Source organism: Pelodiscus sinensis, chromosome 9 (assembly GCF_049634645.1).
Source record: "Pelodiscus sinensis isolate JC-2024 chromosome 9, ASM4963464v1, whole genome shotgun sequence".
Lineage (NCBI taxonomy): Eukaryota > Metazoa > Chordata > Testudines > Trionychidae > Pelodiscus > Pelodiscus sinensis.
In genome coordinates, this window is record NC_134719.1 from 25,494,701 (window position 1) to 25,511,923 (window position 17,223).

Below are 17,223 nucleotides of genomic sequence, written 5' to 3' on the forward strand. Positions count from 1 at the left end.
AGGCTATGCATGTTCCAAGGCCAATCTTCAGATAGCCATGGATATAGCAGATACAGCAGCTCGAGGAGTGGCAACAGCGGTGTCCATGAGGCGCTCTTCTTGGCTCGCCACGGCGGCAGTGCCCAAGGAGTTGCACTCCAAGGTAGAAGACCTCCCGTTTGACAAGGTGAGGTTGTTTGCAGAAAAGACAGATGAGGTGCTTCACACGGGGAAAGATTCAAGAACGACACTTCGGACGCTGGGGATGTACGCACCGCCATTCCGCCGCCGTCGTTATTTTCCATACCAAAGACGGTACGATTATCAGTCTCGGAGGCAAACAAATCGTCCGTTCGACCAGTCGCGACCTAGACAGCGCCCTCAACGAAGGCGTCCACCACCACCCAGGGTGACGGGCACGCCCGCCTCAAAACAGCAAGTTTGACTCCCTTGTCGGGGGCAAGCGCATCATACCAATCGTCATTGCACAGACAAAACCCATTTTTCACCACCGCTTACGACCTTACTATCATCAATGGGTCGCAATAACATCGGACAAGTGGGTTCTGGAAGTCATAAGCAGCGGCTTCACCATTCCTTTCACTTCCATCCCTCCCACCACCCCACCCTCCCCGTCCCTTTTCAGGGACCCATCTCACGAGGATCTCCTGCGACAGGAAGTCCATCACCTCCTGGACATCGGAGCGATAGAGAGGGTCCCCGATCAGTTCAGGGGAAGAGGGTTCTATTCCAGATACTTTCTAACGGAAAAGAAAACGGGGGGCTGGAGACCCATTCTCGATCTAAGACGTCTGAATCGTTATCTTCGCAGACAGCGCTTCAAAATGGTGACACTGACTTCCATAATCCCATCCCTCGATGTCAACGATTGGTTCGCTGCCCTCGATTTACAAGATGCGTATTTTCACATCACAATACATCCCGCGCACAGGCGTTTTCTGCGATTTGTGATAGGTCTCGATCATTTTCAGTATCGGGTTCTACCATTCGGTCTGGCTTCAGCACCCAGAGCCTTCTCAAAAACCCTGGCCGTCGTGGCAGCTCATCTGCGTCGGTTACAGGTGATAATATATCCATACCTGGACGACTGTTTAATAAAAGGTGCCACGCAGCGAGAGGCATCGCAGATGGTGGCGACGGTAGAACAAACGTTCGAGTCACTCGGCCTCCTCCTCAACAGGAAAAAATCAACACTTATTCCGACGCAATTCATAAAGTTTATAGGGATAAACCTCGATTCACGCACGGCAAGAGCTTACTTACCTCACGAAAGGTTTCAAGCGATCAAGGATCTCGTGACCATACTAACCAGCAACACCATGGTATCGGTACACAGTTGCCTGCGTCTCCTGGGCCACATGGCAGCGGCCACTGCTGTAGTTCCTCATGCGCGCCTCCACCTGAGGGGTCTCCAACATTGGTTGTCCACAGTTTATGTCCCTGTGAGGCACGACATCCAAAAGGTAGTATGCCTACCTCCGCATGTCCAAAGATCCCTGCAGTGGTGGACGAAAAAGCAAAACCTTCTGCCAGGGGTTCCATTCCATCGACAACAACCATCGGTACAGATAACATCGGATGCCTCACTCATCGGCTGGGGGGCCCACATGGGCAGCGAACGAATTCAGGGCAAATGGTCTCCCAGCGAAAGGCGTCTGCACATAAATCTGTTGGAGCTTCGGGCAATCTTCTACGCATGCAAACATTTTCTTCCCCACATCAGAGGTCTGACAGTGAGGATACTGACGGACAATATAGCTGCAATGTATTATGTCAACAGACAAGGAGGAGCACGGTCACGATCCCTATGCGCCGAAGCAGTGCGATGTTGGAACTGGTGCATACAGAACAACGTAACCATAGCAGCGTCGTACTTACCTGGCACCGCCAATGTAATTGCAGACTCTCTCAGCAGGCAATTCCCCACGGATCACGAGTGGGAGATAAGGGCAGATGTACTTTCTGTGGTATTTCAGAAATGGGGGATTCCACAGGTAGACCTATTCGCAACATACAACAACAAGAAATGTCGCCTGTATTGCTCGAGAGCAGGGCTCGGCAAGGGCTCTCTCGGCGATGCGCTTCTGGTCACATGGAAGAAGACACTTCTGTATGCTTTTCCCCCCACAGTGCTTATCTCCAGGACACTGGAGGAAAATCAGCTTAGAAGCGGCGACTGTCATTCTGCTAGCGCCAGCGTGGCCCAGGCAAGCCTGGTATCCATTCTTACACAGAATGTCAGTTCAACCACCTTACCCTCTTCCTCTTCACCAAGACCTCCTTACTCAGGAACGAGGCACGCTGTTACACCCCAGACTGCAGGCGTTGCATTTGACGGCGTGGCTCCTCAGTGGTTAAAAGGGGATGAAAATCTCTGTTCTGAGCAGGTCAAGACAATACTTCTACACAGTAGGAAAGACTCTACGAGGAACACGTACCTTGCAAAATGGCGGAGATTCGCTAACTGGTGCATTCAAAACAACATACACCCTCTCTCATCTCCTCTACAACACGTTTTGGACTACATCCTTCACTTACGGACTTCAGGACTGGCACTATCGTCCCTAAGAGTGCACTTGGCAGCCATCAGTGCTTTTCACCAGCCAATAGAAGGTTCCTCGCTTTTCTCCCATGCAATTACAAAGAGGTTCCTCAAAGGGCTCCTAAATTTGCATCCACCACGAAGGGCGCCTTCCCCTTCTTGGAATCTGGATTTAGTATTGGACACCATTATGTACCCACCTTTTGAGCCCTTGACATCAGTTTCTCTGCATATGCTAACAATGAAAACAGTCTTCCTCCTTGCAATTACATCGGCAAGAAGGGTAGGTGAACTGGGGGCGTTGATGGCAAGCCCTCCTTTTACAGTTTTTTCCAAAGATACAGTGACGCTGCGATTACACCCAGATTTTATTCCCAAAGTCTGTTCTTCCTTCCATATTAACGAGCCTGTGGTCCTCCCGACTTTTTATCCCAAGCCTCATTCTTCAACTAGGGACGCTCTGTTTCACACGCTCGATGTCCGACGTGCGCTCTCTTTCTATATAGATAGAACACGTCAATGGAGACGCACTGACAGGCTGTTGGTATCTTTGGCACCTAGATCAAAGGGCAAAGCGCTTTCCGCTCAACGCATTGCAAATCTCATCACTCTCTGTATTACGAAATGCCACTTGCTTAGGAATAAGCCTCTACCTGTTTTACCTCGGGCTCATTCTACGCGAGCGGTAGCGACTACCACTGCCTTTGCAAAGGGTATTCCCCTTGCGGATATCTGCCGGGCAGCTACCTGGGCCTCTAGCGCAACTTTCGCACGGCATTATGCCGTAACTAAGAGGTGGGCTTCAGATACAGCGGTAGCCTCTGCAGTCCTGTCCACAGTAGAAAATAACTGACCCGGAGCGCATTCTGGGTTACTGCTTTATACTCACCTGGAGTGGAGCACCCACGGGGACCACTCGAAGAAGAAGAAGAAGTTACTCACCCTGTGTGGTAACGATGGTTCTTCGAGATGTGTCCCCGTGGGTGCTCCACGCCCCACCCTCCTCCCCGCTCCGGGTCTTTCTGCTTTATCTTTCAGAGACCGAGCGGTGAGAGGAACTGACAAGGGGGAGCCGGTCCGTTGCAAAGGCGCGAACGCCGCGCGCTGCGTCCGCGCGTGCGCGGTCCGGCTCGGCTACGGCTATAGAAGTTTTTCCGACCAGCGGCGCCGGGACGGGACCCGACACCTGGAGTGGAGCACCCACGGGGACACATCTCGAAGAACCATCGTTACCACACAGGGTGAGTAACTTCTTCCTCTTTAGAATTGACCCACAGCAAGCACTGGGGATCTTTAGAAAGCCTTGTCCACAGAGTCTAAGCAACATAAATACAGTTCCTCCTTATGTTTTATTCCCAACAACTGAATTTAGAACTCAGTTCAGTTGTACATCATCTTTTGTGGTGGGATGAGAGAGGAGAGGGCAAGAGAAGCAATTCACAAACCTTCTGTCTTCCAATGTTCTGTAATGCTTCATCTGGTGTTGAGGGGCCTACTGTTGGACAAGGAATAACACTGCCTGCTGGAAACTAATTGATAGACCCTGTGTATATTAAGGATGTTAAAATGTGTTGATTGAGGCAAATGTATAACCTCTGAAAAATTCAGCGGTTACACACTTACATGAGGGGAGACAGCTCCTGTGGAGCCTTTGCCTCCCTCAACCTTTGCCCCCTCCTCTACTTAAGCAGCAGAGGTGGGCAGGTAGGAACCTGTGCTTATGGGGAGCCAGCTTTTAAGCAGGCTCCCCACAAGCACTGGCTCCCAGGGAGCCACCTACACATATACACCTGCACTGCTGCCTCTGTGTCAGGCTCATCAGTTAACCATTTGCATGTTTACCCTATCACATCCCTAGGGCATTGTCATGGCTCCTTCCCCACTCTGGCACAATAAATGCAGAAGTGGGGGGCCAGAAAAAGTACCCCAAAACCTTATCTACTAAACTTTGGTATAAAACTCCCCCCCCCCCCCCCCCAAATCTTAACCTAGATTTTTGGGAATAAAATCCTTTGCTGCCACCACCCAAGTAATAGAGACCAGGAGAGAAATCACTTGGGAAATCTCACCCCTAAAGTAAAAACCAGGACACACAGTTAACCTGGTTTTGGTTAATAAAAAAAGAGAGAGAGCTTATATTATCACCACAAACTTCCTGCTGCAAACAGAATGACTAGACTGAAAGATAACATACACTCGAGGGCTACGTCTACACTGGCAAGTTTTCCGTGAAAAGCATTTTTGGAAAAGAGCATCTAGATTGGCAGGACACTTTTCCGCAAAAGCACTTTTTGCGGAAAAGCGTCCGTGGCCAATCTAGACACGCTTTTTCCACAAAAAAGCCCCGATCGCCATTTTCGCAATCGGGGCTTTTTTGCGGAAAAGAAATCTCTGCTGTCTATACTGGCCCTTTTGTGCAAAAGTTTTTCGGAAAAAGGCTTTTGCCCAAACGGGAGCAGCATAGTATTTCCGCAAAAGCACTCACAATCTTTCATGAGATCGTCAGTGCTTTTGCGGAAATTCAAGCGGCCAGTGTAGACAGCTGGCAAGTTTTTCCGCAAAAGCAGATGATTTTGCGGAAAAACTTGCCAGTTTAGACACAGCCATGGAGAGACTCCATGGGCCTAGAACTGAGTTACAAAGAAAAGTCCAAATTTTGTTTAAAGGTGCACAGACCTCAGATCCCATACCCAACCCATAAAATAATAAAACTTAATGGCTTTATCTAAACTTTATCCTACCTACAGAAAGTGAAGAAAGTCTTTTCTTAGAGGGAGACATAGTGTCTGTCCCCCTCAATAGCTGGAGACAACTGCCCAGAACAAAGGAGGGAAAAACCAAAAATTCCTTTGTCCTAGTTTGAAATTCCTACTTACATTCCAATTGGCCACTCCACCTGGCTAGGTGTAGTTAACCCCTTAGTCCCCAGGCTGCTGGCTAACCCTCATAATCATGACTGGCATATACAAATGCGTACCCACACATGCGGATATCCCCGAATATAGATTAGTATTTTTTGAGCCACAACGCTGTCCCAGGAACCACAGAAGCAAAAGGAACAGAACAAGGAACCACCACACCCGGAATCAGCACCTTGCACTGGTAGCTCTTCTGGTACAGCTGTACTACCTTTGGCCCTTCTATGTAGCTATCTTTGTCTCCTGTTCTGGGTGTGTTGATGATACTGGGGCCCACCTGAATGGGAAGGGCTGTAGAGCAGTGCCGGAGCAATTGCTTGTGCAAGATGTTAGTTCCTGGGTGCGGCAGCCCCCTGTTCTGCTCCTTTTGCTACTGTGGTTCTTGGGAGTGCCCCACCATGGTCCTTTGCATTTGCAAAGTAAAACATGGTTAAGAGTAATGAGTCTGGACTAGCAGAGAGAAATATGTGGCAACTCTTGCAAGTATTTTGGCTCTCGTATCTAGACTATACAGCACCTATACAATATCTTTCAGAGATCTAAAGATCTAAATAAATCAATAGTCTTAAATAAGTAGTTTCATTTAGACAAACTAGGAAAATTATATGGTCACATCAAGTGTACTTTGCTTAACTAGCAACATTCTTCATGCCAACCCTTAATTTTATAACTCAGTATCAGTCCTCTGTTATGCATACAAAAACTTCTGCATGGGGGGGGGGGAAGGTTTTATTGATATTAGAAACTAAAGGCAACATTGAAAGCAGCTAAGGAGGAAGACAGGATCCGGTCTAGAAGACATAAGCCCCTGGACATTCAATAGATATCTAATACATTGGTTTTTGCCTTTTGAAAATCTTAGGGTATTATTTGTAACTAAGCTAGTGCACTCTTAAAATATTTTACATCTGTCAGGACATCCTTACATGTAATTTGATTAAGTCAATGCGAAGGACCCTTCTGGGAGGCCCAGGGTAGAGTTTCACATCTGGCCTTGTCTGAAACTCTCCCTCAGGGTCTCCCAGATGCGCATAGGGCCCTGATGGGCCTGCTGAATGGCAGCAGTGCATAGCTGTTCAAAGGCCCTGGTCAACTGCTTGGCTGCTGCCCCCGCCCCTTTCTTTCCTCACACAGGTTGTACAGGACACAGCAGGCCTCTGCCTCCTGAGGGATGTTCCATTTGCTTAGGTTCAGGTTGGGGGGGGGGGGGGAACACACTAGAACCTCCCCTTCAAAAGGCCAAAGGCACACTCCTCTGTGACGCAGGCCCTGCTGAGCATGCATGCATCTTCAGGAACAGGCTGGAGTTCCTGAAGGCGTGGGCGTCATGTGCCTTCCTGGGCCACCTGATGATGGTGAACTGGCCTCAGTGGGCCGTGGGGGCCTGTAGCACAATTGAAAAGTACCCCTTCCAGTTGAAATAATCACGGGCCCTGATGGGGATATAGGTGCTGTCAATTTCCTCCCCTCCCCCACCACAGTTGGGGAAGCCCATGGCAGCAAAGCTAGTGACGATAGGGTCTGCATCGCCCAGGATGATGACCCTGCACAGCAGGATGGTGTTAATGGTCCTCATCACTTGTAGAAGACTACAAACATAGAATCACAGGGTTGCCAAAGCCTGGGGAGGCCTCTGAGCCCAGCTCCTTTCCCACATCAGGGCCAACCCCAACTTACCCCATCCCTGGCAGGGCTTTGTAAAGGTGGGAGTGCAAAACCTCCAGGGAGGGAGAGTTCTTCTCCCCACCACCTTCCCTAGGGAATCTCATTCCAGTGCTTCACAGCTGTCCTGGGACAATAGCAAGAGAGTCATACACGCATGAGTGCGGCCCCAACAGATGACCTCCCCACACCAAACTGGTTCTTGATGAAGTGGTAGCTGTTCAACATGCTGAGCTTCCAAAGTGCAATAGTAACCTGTTTCTGGAGGGGGATGGCAGGTCACATGTGGGTGTGCCATCACCTGCAGGCAGCGGTGAGCCACTCGCACAGCTCCAGGAAGGTGTCCTTCCACATGTGCAAGTTCTGGAGCCACTGATGGTTGTCCCACTGTTCCATGACAATCCAGTCCCACCAGTCAGAACTGGTCTCCTGTCAAAAATGTTGGTGCATGGTGTGCAGGGGAGGGTGGGAAACACTGTTCTGCATGAGGAGGTACCCCAGAGCAAGTTGCAGGTCCTGGTTCTGCAGTGCCACATGGGCAGCTTGCAATAACTGAACCAGGAGGTGCAACATGAGGTCTAAGAGTTGGTGAGTGTTTTACAGCACTCCATGCCTGGAATGCTGTGGTGTCTGCAAGGGCAACCAGAGCAGACAGTGAGATGAGTTTGCTGTTCCGCAAGGAGGTAGGCAAAGGTGAAGAGTCTGAGACATAGCTGTAGGGGGGAATCCCTTTAAGCACTGCTGTCCTTATGCCCTGCCAGAGTGCTTCTGGGGGGCCTTAAATGTGATTCAGGCTCCAATCAGTGTGGACGTGCTATTTTGGGAGTTGTTATTCCAAAATAGCTTAGTTCAAAATAAGCACTTAGTGTAGATGTGCCCTTAGAGACTAACAAATACATACAATATCATGAGCTTTTGTGGGCAGGCCCAGTATTTGTGCTCCTTACAGACACCTGAGTTCTGTCAATAATACTGCCACAGTTTGGAAACAGAGTGGATATTTGTGAAGGATAGGAGGAGTGCTGTCCTTTTCTGGGCATCCCAGCGTTCAGTAAATAAAGGGTTAAACTTGGGTAGTCAGTTAGGAGATGATGGTGGGGGCCAGAAAGCCAAAGGGAAAAGGTGTTGAGATTTGAAAAGAAGAACCCTGCCTGTTGCTTTCTCTTCGTTTGAGTTTTAAGCCAGGTTCTGGGGGAACAAGATGAATTGAACCAGGTAGGACTCATGCCTACAAATAATACTAGGCATGGAAACGGACTGGACTTTGAAGTATGGAGATTTGAGTAAATAGGGAATCTTTATTTAGATGTGATCAGGTTATTTCTGTTGTTGCTTGGTTAAACTTCTTTGTGTGTGTCTCCCCCCCTGTAATTAAGCTGAATCCCAGGGACACAATTCTCTGTTTTAATCTGTTCTGTTCTCAGTTGTTTTATAACATCTAGCAACCTAGTATGCTTTACCAAGTATATCTTCTTGTTTTGTAAATAAACTCACTTTTTTTTAAGGTTTTGATTAGATTCTTGTGTCCTGGATGGTAATATGTAAGCTGACCTCTCAGTCTTAGGCATGCAATCAGAGATCTTTCTTTCATTTATTCATTCATCTTGGGGACCTCCTCAGGAAGAAGTTCTTCCTAAGCTCAAGAACAAAGTGTTTTTTTCTCACGTGAGTGGTGGCAGCTGCTTCCCAAGGTCTGGGAATCTGTGACCTTGGAGTTTTTAAAAAAGAAGCCTGTAGATATCTGTAAAGTCTTGTGTGAGCCCCCACCTTCTGCATTTAGAGCACCAGAGTGGGGAATCGGCTTGACAGCAGTAGCAGAAGCCCCCCGCACGACAGTTTTGCCATTTTCTCCTAGGGCTAGTGTGTTGACAGAGTGCTAAGCACTTTGGAGTATGTTTACTTCGTCTGTACACTGTAGCGTGTATGCCAGAGCTGTAGGTTGGAGCACAGGTCAGAAAATCCTTAACGTAGGGTTAAGATGCAGCATAGAGGCTCAAACCCATGGTTCCCTGCCGCAGATCAGCTGATTTGAGTCCCACTAACATTAGCCTTACATTGTAGTATAGGGCTAATTCGAGTTAGCCCTAACTCGAATTAGCTGGTATTCCTCCTGCAATGAGGTTTACCAGCTAATTCGAATTAGGGGCTTTAAATCGGACTCCCGTTTCACTGCTGCATGTAGACACGGGCAGTTACTCCGGGCTAGTGAACTTCTAAAATAGCAACTGGCCAGGAACATGCAAATCAAGCGCAGGATATTTAAATCCCGGGCTTGATTTGCCTCCCTACTTCGAAGTAGGGAGCAAGTGTAGACTTACTCCTAGAGTTCACCTAGTGGCCATCTCTCAGCTTTCCACCTCTCTGAATCAGAGTAAGTCAGTGTTTTCACACAAGATGTCCGCTCCATTTCTAAAAAGCCATGTAATGCTCTTCTCTCCATCAAGGAATCCAACCCTCAGTAGGATTTCAATCTGATTGATTGTATTCCAACTCACAGGACTTCCCTTTGAACCATTGAGCTCTTGTTCTCTTGCTCACTTACCATGGTAAGGTCATTTTACTTGTAGCAGTGATGTCAGTTATATGATTGTTGGAGATTAAAATCCTGACACTGGAGAGGCCGTATATAGTATTCTTCAAGGACAAGGTCCAGCTGTGACCCCCCACCCAGCATTTTTGCCATAGATGGTGGTGTCCTTCCATGTTAACCAGGACATTTTTCCTCCTGGTTTTATCCCAAGACACATGCCTATAGTGAGGAGAGGGGGCTGTACACTGGATGTTAGGTGTGCTCTAGCATTTTACCTGGAGCGCATCCAGCTCTTAATTGCGATTCCAGACAGGATGAAGGGCCTCCTAATATCTTTGTAAAAGATTTCAGAGTGGATCACCGCCTATATCGGAACTTGTTATGAGCTGGTGCACTTCCCTCTACCGTCCATTTTGAGGTCACACTTGATGAGAGTTCAGGTGTCCTCAGCAGCATTCCTGGCTCATGTTCCGATCGAGGATATTTGTAGAGCTACAACATAGTGTCCAATACACATGTTCATGGCTCACTATGCCCTTACCCTGCAGGCTAGGGAAGATGCTGTGTTCAAAAGAGCTGTACTGCAGACAGCACATCCATGAACACATAACCACTCTGTTAGTACTGCTTGGGAGTCACCTAACCTGAAATGTGCATGAGCAAGCACTCGAAGAAGAAAAGACCTATTCTGAAACTGGTGTTCTTAGAGATGTGTTGCTCATGCTCTTTCCATGACCTGCCCTCCTTCCCACTGTCTGGCTACGTCTACACTGGCCCCTTTTTTGAAAGGGGCATGCTAATTTTAAACTTCGGAATAGGGAAATCCGCGGGGGATTTAAATATCCCCCGCGGGGTTTAAATAAAGATGTCCGCCGCTTTTTTCCGGCTTGGGGAAAATCCGGAAAAAAGCGTCTAGACTGGCCCGATCCTCCGGAATAAAGCCCTATTCCAGAGGATCTCTTATTCCTTTGAATAAGCCGGAAAAAAGCGGCGGACATCTTTATTTAAACCCCGCGGGGGATATTTAAATCCCCCGCGGATTTCCCTATTCCGAAGTTTAAAATTAGCATGCCCCTTTCGAAAAAGGGGCCAGTGTAGATGTAGCCTCTGAGTTTCCAACAAGAAGGAAACAGTGGGGGGGGGGGGGGGAAGCTGGCGATACCCCTTTTGGCGCCAGGATGGTGCAATATTCCGGGGGCATCAGAGCCTGATTCCTCTGTGTATTGCTAAGGGAAAACTTCCAGAACCAATGCATGTGGTGAGCACACACAAACCTAACTTGGAATGGACATGAACAACACATCTTGAATACCAATTATGGAACAGGTAACTGGGTGTTTTGCCCTGACATGTGCCCTATATACCACAGAAGCAAAACTAAGTTCCACGTATCTCACTAATCAAATTGGTTATCATAGAATAGACTCATAGAGCTGAAAGAGACCTCAGGAGGTCATCAGGTCCAGCCCCCTGCCCAAGGCAGGACCAATCCCAACTAAATCAACCCAGCCAGGGCTTTGTCAAGCCGAGACTTAAAAACCTCTAGAGATGGAGGTTTCACCACCTCCCTAGATAACCCATTCCAGTGCTTCACCACCCTCCTAGTGAAATAGTTTTTCCTAATATCTAACCTAGACCTCTCCCACTGTAACTTGAGACCATTGCTCCTTGTTCTGCCATCCGTCACTACTGTGAACGGCCTTTCTCCATCCTTCTTTGGAACCTCCCTTCAGGAAGTTGAAGGCTACTATCAAATCCCCCTTCACTCTTCTCTTCTGCAGACTAAACAAACCCAAATCCCTCAGTCTCTCCTCATAGGTCATGTGCTCCAGCCTCCTAATCATTTTGGTCGCCCTCCGCTGGACCCTCTTTAGTGCATCCACGTCCTTTCTATAGTGGGGGCCCAGAACTGGTCACAATATTCTAGATGTGGCCTCACCAGAGCTGAATAAAGGGGAATAGTCACTTCTCTGGATCTGCTGGCAACGCTCCTTCTAATGCACCCTAATATGCCATTCGCCTTCTTGGCTACAAGGGCACACTGTTGACTCATATCCAGCTTCTCATCCACTAATCCCCAGGTCCTTTTCTGCAGAACTGCTACTTAGCCATTCAGTCCCCAGCCTGTAACAATGCTTGCGATTCTTCTGTCCCAGGACTCTACACTTGTCCTTGTTGAACCTCATCAGATTTCTTTTGGCCCAATCCTTTAATCTGTCCAGGTCACTCTGGACCTTATCCCTGCCCTCCAGCATATCTATCTCTTCCCCCTAGCTGTGTGTCATCTGTGAACTTGCTGAGGGTGCAATCCATCCCCTCATCCAGGTCATTAATAAAGATATTGAACAAAACCCGTCCTAGAACAGATCCTTGGGGCACTTAGCTAGAAACCGACCACCAACCTGACATCGAGCCATTGATCACTACCCGTTGAGCCCGACAGTCTAGCCAGCTTTCTATCCATCTTACAGTTCATTTATCCAATCTATATTCCCTTAACTTGCTGTCAAGAATATTGTGGGAGACCGTATCAAGCTTTGCTAAAGTCAAGGTACATCACATCCACTGACTATCCCATATCTACAGAGCCAGTTACCTCCTTATAGGAGCTAATCAGATTGGTCAGGCACAACTTGCCCTTCGTGAATCCATGTTGACTATTCCTGATCACTTTCCCCTCTTCCAGGTGCTTCAAAATGGGTTCCTTGAGGATCCTCTCCATGATTCTTCCAGATACTGATGTAAGGCTGACGGATCTGTAGTTCCCTGGATTGTCCTTCTTCCCTTTTTAAATATGGGCACTACATTTGCCTTTTTCCAGTCTTCCAGGATCTCTCCCGATCTCCACGACTTTTCAAAGATAATGGCCAAAGGCTCCACAATGACACTTGCCAATTCTCTCAGTATCCTCGGATGCATTAAATCCGGGCCCATGTGTTTGTGTATGTTTAGCTTTTCTAAATAGTTCCTAACTTGTTCTTTCCTCACCAAAGGCTGTCCACCTCATTCCCATACTGCGTTGCCTAGTGCATTTGTCTGGGAGCTGACCTTGTCTGTGAAGACAGAGGCAAAGAAAGCATCGAGTACTTCAGCTTTTCCCACATCATCTGTCACTGTTACTTCCCTCATCCAGTAAGGGCCCCAAACCCTCTCTGATCACCCTCTTATTGCTAACATGCCTGTCTTTTCTCCCTCTAAATACTGGAGTTCCAAGCAATCATACTGCTCTCTTGTTATCCTTCACATCCCTTGCTAGCCACAATTCCAATTGCGCTCTCGCCTTCCTGATAACTCCCCTGCATTCTTGAGCAATATATTTATACTCCTCCCTAGTCATCTGTCCAAGTTTCCACTTCTTGTAATCTTCCTTTTTGTGTTTAAGCCTCACCAAGGATGTCCCCAGTAAGACAATCTGGTTGCCTAACATATTTGCTTTTCTTGCTGTGCATTGGGATGGTTTCTTCCTGTGCCTTTAATAAGGCTTGTTTAAAATACTGCCAGCTCTCCTGGACTCCTTTCCCCTTCATGTAAGCATCCCAGGGAATCCTGCCTATCAGTTCTCTGTCAAAGTCTGCTCTTCTGAAGTCCAGGGTGTATATTTTGCCACTCTCCTTTCTTCCTTTGGTCAGGATCCTGAAATCTACCATCTCATGATCGCTGCTTCCCAGGTTGTCACCCACCTCTACTTCCCCTACTATTCCTCCCTCTTTGTGAGCAGTAAGTCAAATTGTGCATGGTCCCTGGTCGGTTCCTTCAACACTTGTACCAGAAAATTATCCCCAACATTCTCCAAAAACTTCCTGAATTGTCTGTGTACTGCTGTATTGGTCTCCCAACAGATATCAGGGCGATTAGTTGCCCATGAGAACCAGGGCCTGCGATCTGGAAGCTTCTTTTAGTTGTCCAAAGTAAGCCTCGTCTACCTCATCCATCTGATCCGGTGGTCTATAGCAGACCCCAACCATAACATCACCCCGTTGCTTCCACCTCTAAACTTAACCCATAGACTCTCAACGGTCTTTTCTCCCTCTAAATACTGGAGCTCCAAGCAATCAGACTGCTCTCTTACATACAATGCAACTCCTCCTTTTTTTTTTCTCCCCCGCCTGTTCTTCCTGAACAGTTTATACCCTTCCATGACAGCGCTCCAGTTATGCAAGTCATCCCACCAAGTCTCCGTTATTCCAATCAAATCATAGTTCTTTGACTGGACCAGGGCTTCTAATTCTTGTTGTTTGTTTCCCAGGCTTCTCGCATTTGTGTACAAACAACTTGGATAACCAGTTGATCACTCTACCATCCTCATCCAAATCAGGGGTCCTCCTTTGTTGCTTGTTCCTCCTTGTGATTCTTCCCAGTGTCCGACTTCCTCACTTACCTCAGGGCTTTGTTCACCATCCCCAACAAACCTAGTTTAAAGCCCTCCTCACTAGGTTTGCAAGCCTGCCCGCACAGATGCTCTTTCCTCTCTTGGTTAGATGGATCCCATCTCTTCCTATCAATTCTTTTGCCTGGAACAGAGTCCCATGGTCGAAGAAACCAAGGCCCCCTCTCAACACCACCTGCGCAACCACGCATTTACTTCGATTCAACGATCTCTACCTGGACCTTTTCCTTCAACCGGAAGGATGGACAAAAACACCACTTGCACTTCAAATTCTTTGATCCTCCTTCCCAGCGCTACATAATCTGCTGTGACCTGCTCAAGGTCATTCTTGGCCATATCGTTAGTTCCTATATGAAGAAGCAGGAAGGAGTAGCAATCCGAAGGTTTAATCACTTTTGGAAGACTCTCTGTCATGTCATATCCTGAATGCGAGCTCCTGATAAGCAGTACACTTCTTGAGATTGCAGGTCTGCCTGGCAGATGGATGACTCAGTCCCTCTTAGGAGAAAGTCCCCAACCACCACCATCCGTCGTCTTCTTTTGGGGGTGGTGGTCGTGGAACGCCCATCCCTAGGACTTCACATCCCATTTGTTCAATGTTTTCTAGACCAATGTTTGTTAACTTAGTTAGGAATTAGAATAATGGAAAACAGTCACTCTCAGAACCTAACAAAACCATTGTAACATATTACTGGATGTAATAAAAATACTACCTAATGTACTGTCCATGGAAATCTATATGCAGAAAAATCAACTCTACCTTGCAATAAAGGAAAATACTATTCTGCACCAATGACAAACATTCTGCATTAAAGTTTATACTACTTGCAGTACAGTGCTTTTTGAGATCTCAGCAGTACAATATTACAAAATGTTTTAAGATTTTATATTCAGCTTAGCATCTATTTGGTAAGATTTTTTTTTTTGTTGGCTTAAAATCCTAGAACGTTTCTAAAGATGACTGCAAACAATGAGGGAGGGCAAGTATCTTTATTAATTTTAAACAAAAATGAGTAAGCCATGCTCTGCATCACAGGCACTATATAAATGGTGGAAGTAAAATACAATGAAATGTAACCACTCTCTCCCACTGAAGGATCCTGGAACTAACCAGACATAACACTAATAAAAAAGAACTCTTTTTAAGGCCTGATATTGTCTGGAAAGTTGCACTTGGAGAAGATCATGGTGGGGAAACAGGGATGGACCATAAGTAGTTTTCTCTCCTTCAGGAGGTTGATGGCAGTTCCTTCTCATACAGCAAAGAGGATGACTGATGATGGCAATAAACTGGGTGGATGGAATTGAACATTGTGACTGATCAATTAACTGTTGCTGGTACAAGTGATGCAAGCTAGTCCTGGGGGACAAAGAGGTTGGTGGTTTTGTTTCGCAGTGTCCTCAGATGTTCTTAGACCAGGTTCATAACAGAGTTGGTCAAAACTTTTTTATTAAAGCTTTGTAAAAAATGGAGTTTTATCAAATGATTTCTTATGTTAAAAACAGTTATAATTTCTTTTACTTCTCCATGAGATGTTTCAATTCTAATTTTTTTAAATTTCCCTGCTGCTCCTACCCTGAAAAGTGTGAGAAATTGCATGCCACTTCAGGGTTTTGGGGGTTTTTCCTCACAGGGAAAAAACCAAGGCAGGGTGGAGATGCAGCAAAACCAATGAGAGAAAGTAACACACAGTCATACTTTGACTTTCCTCATTTGGAAAAAATAATGTTGAAAACTCTGCGACAGGGAGGAATATTTATCTTTTCTTTCTATTTTCTAATGGTAAACATTGAAAAACTGTAAAGGTGAGGGAACGGAGAGTTTTCCATGCTGTTAATGTTTTTGGTTGCACCACAGAAAAATTATTTCCCATGGAGAAAAATATTTCATTTTTTCTGGCCAGAAATGATAGGTCTGAGAAGATCTGTGAAGGAGAATGCAGGTTTCGACCTACACCAGTTGAGCCTTTGATGGCTACCATATTGAAGTTAAGCATTCGTGTGTGAAAGTTCCCCACAAGTATTGTTGAGGGCCCTACAAAGCAGTCCAGTAATGACATTTGTAGTAGAGGGACGGGGCATCTGAAGGTAATAAAGTAGAAAGGGGAACAATTCATAAACACAATGTATAGAAAGGTCTTTATCCTTCATATGTGAATTTTAGCTATGAGTAAAGCTGACCTTTCCTTTCACTAGAACAACTATTAAATATATTCTTCATAAAATTATAGTACTGACTCTTAAATCTATAGACTTACTTGACAACATGGTTACAACTTCTTGACCTAATACCCAGCTAAGAGCCAAATGAGATCTGAATATGCTGGCCTCTAGGCTATAACTTGATACACTGAGATCTGAATATTACTGACATAATTAGTAATACCCAAAAAAAGCTACAGTTGTTGACTGTATTGTTTAATTTACTATAGTACTATATATTCATATTTAAATGGCATAGTGGGAGTTATTTAATGTGTACTAGGGAAGTTAAAATACATTTAATTGAGTAAACATGTAACCGTTGAAATTTTCAGTGATTATATGGAGAGCAAGGGAGCAAGTGGCTCCCCAAGAATCAGTGTGTGCTGGGAGGCGGCTTTTAAGCCGAGAGCCTGTGTGTGTAACCATGAAGGCTAACCAATGAGCCTAAGCCCATTGATTAACCGTGTACACTTACACTTTCACATCCTGTGTGCGTAATAAAGATAATGTATAAATTCTCAGAGCAAAAACTACTGGCCAACTATTATTTTATCAGTTCCAGTTAGTTAACAAAGTAGAAGTATCCTTAACTTAGATTAGTTAAAACACTGTGTGATTTAACTAATTAATATCCTGTAATATCTTGTGCAGCAAAGAGCCACAGGAGACTTGTTAGAGTCACTCATGGCTCCAGAGCTTGAATGTGAGTATAACTGTATTATGTAAATCATCATATGAACTGATTGATTGGGTCTCTATCACAGTTTTAACTTGTTTACTTCTCAGAAGTCTGTTAATTATTGTATTTAGACTTGTATCAGCTAATGTTGTACAATATAATATATGGAAAGGAATGTGGCCAATTCCTGCATTAATGTTTTAAACCAGTAAAGTATCAAATTGTTGCCAGTTAGGTTGTAAGCACAATAAAGTATGACAAAGTAGCTTTTGGTTATATTGACTCGGTCTGGAATCCTGG

The 17,223-nt window shown here is 46.1% G+C and overlaps 1 protein-coding gene across 4 annotated transcripts in view; it reads left to right on the plus strand.

The window, feature by feature from the left end:
- Window positions 1-17,223, plus strand: part of DNAJB4 (DnaJ heat shock protein family (Hsp40) member B4) — a 49,155-nt gene that overhangs the window by 19,416 nt on the left and 12,516 nt on the right. Inside the window, exon 1 of one of the 4 annotated variants that reach the window (XM_014576778.3) lies at window positions 16,917-16,947. The exons of the other annotated variants lie outside the window; for them this stretch is intronic. The gene's annotated coding sequence lies outside the window, so the exon portion shown is untranslated. Of the gene's footprint in view, window positions 1-16,916; window positions 16,948-17,223 lie in introns of those variants that run through there. 4 annotated transcript variants of the gene reach the window in all.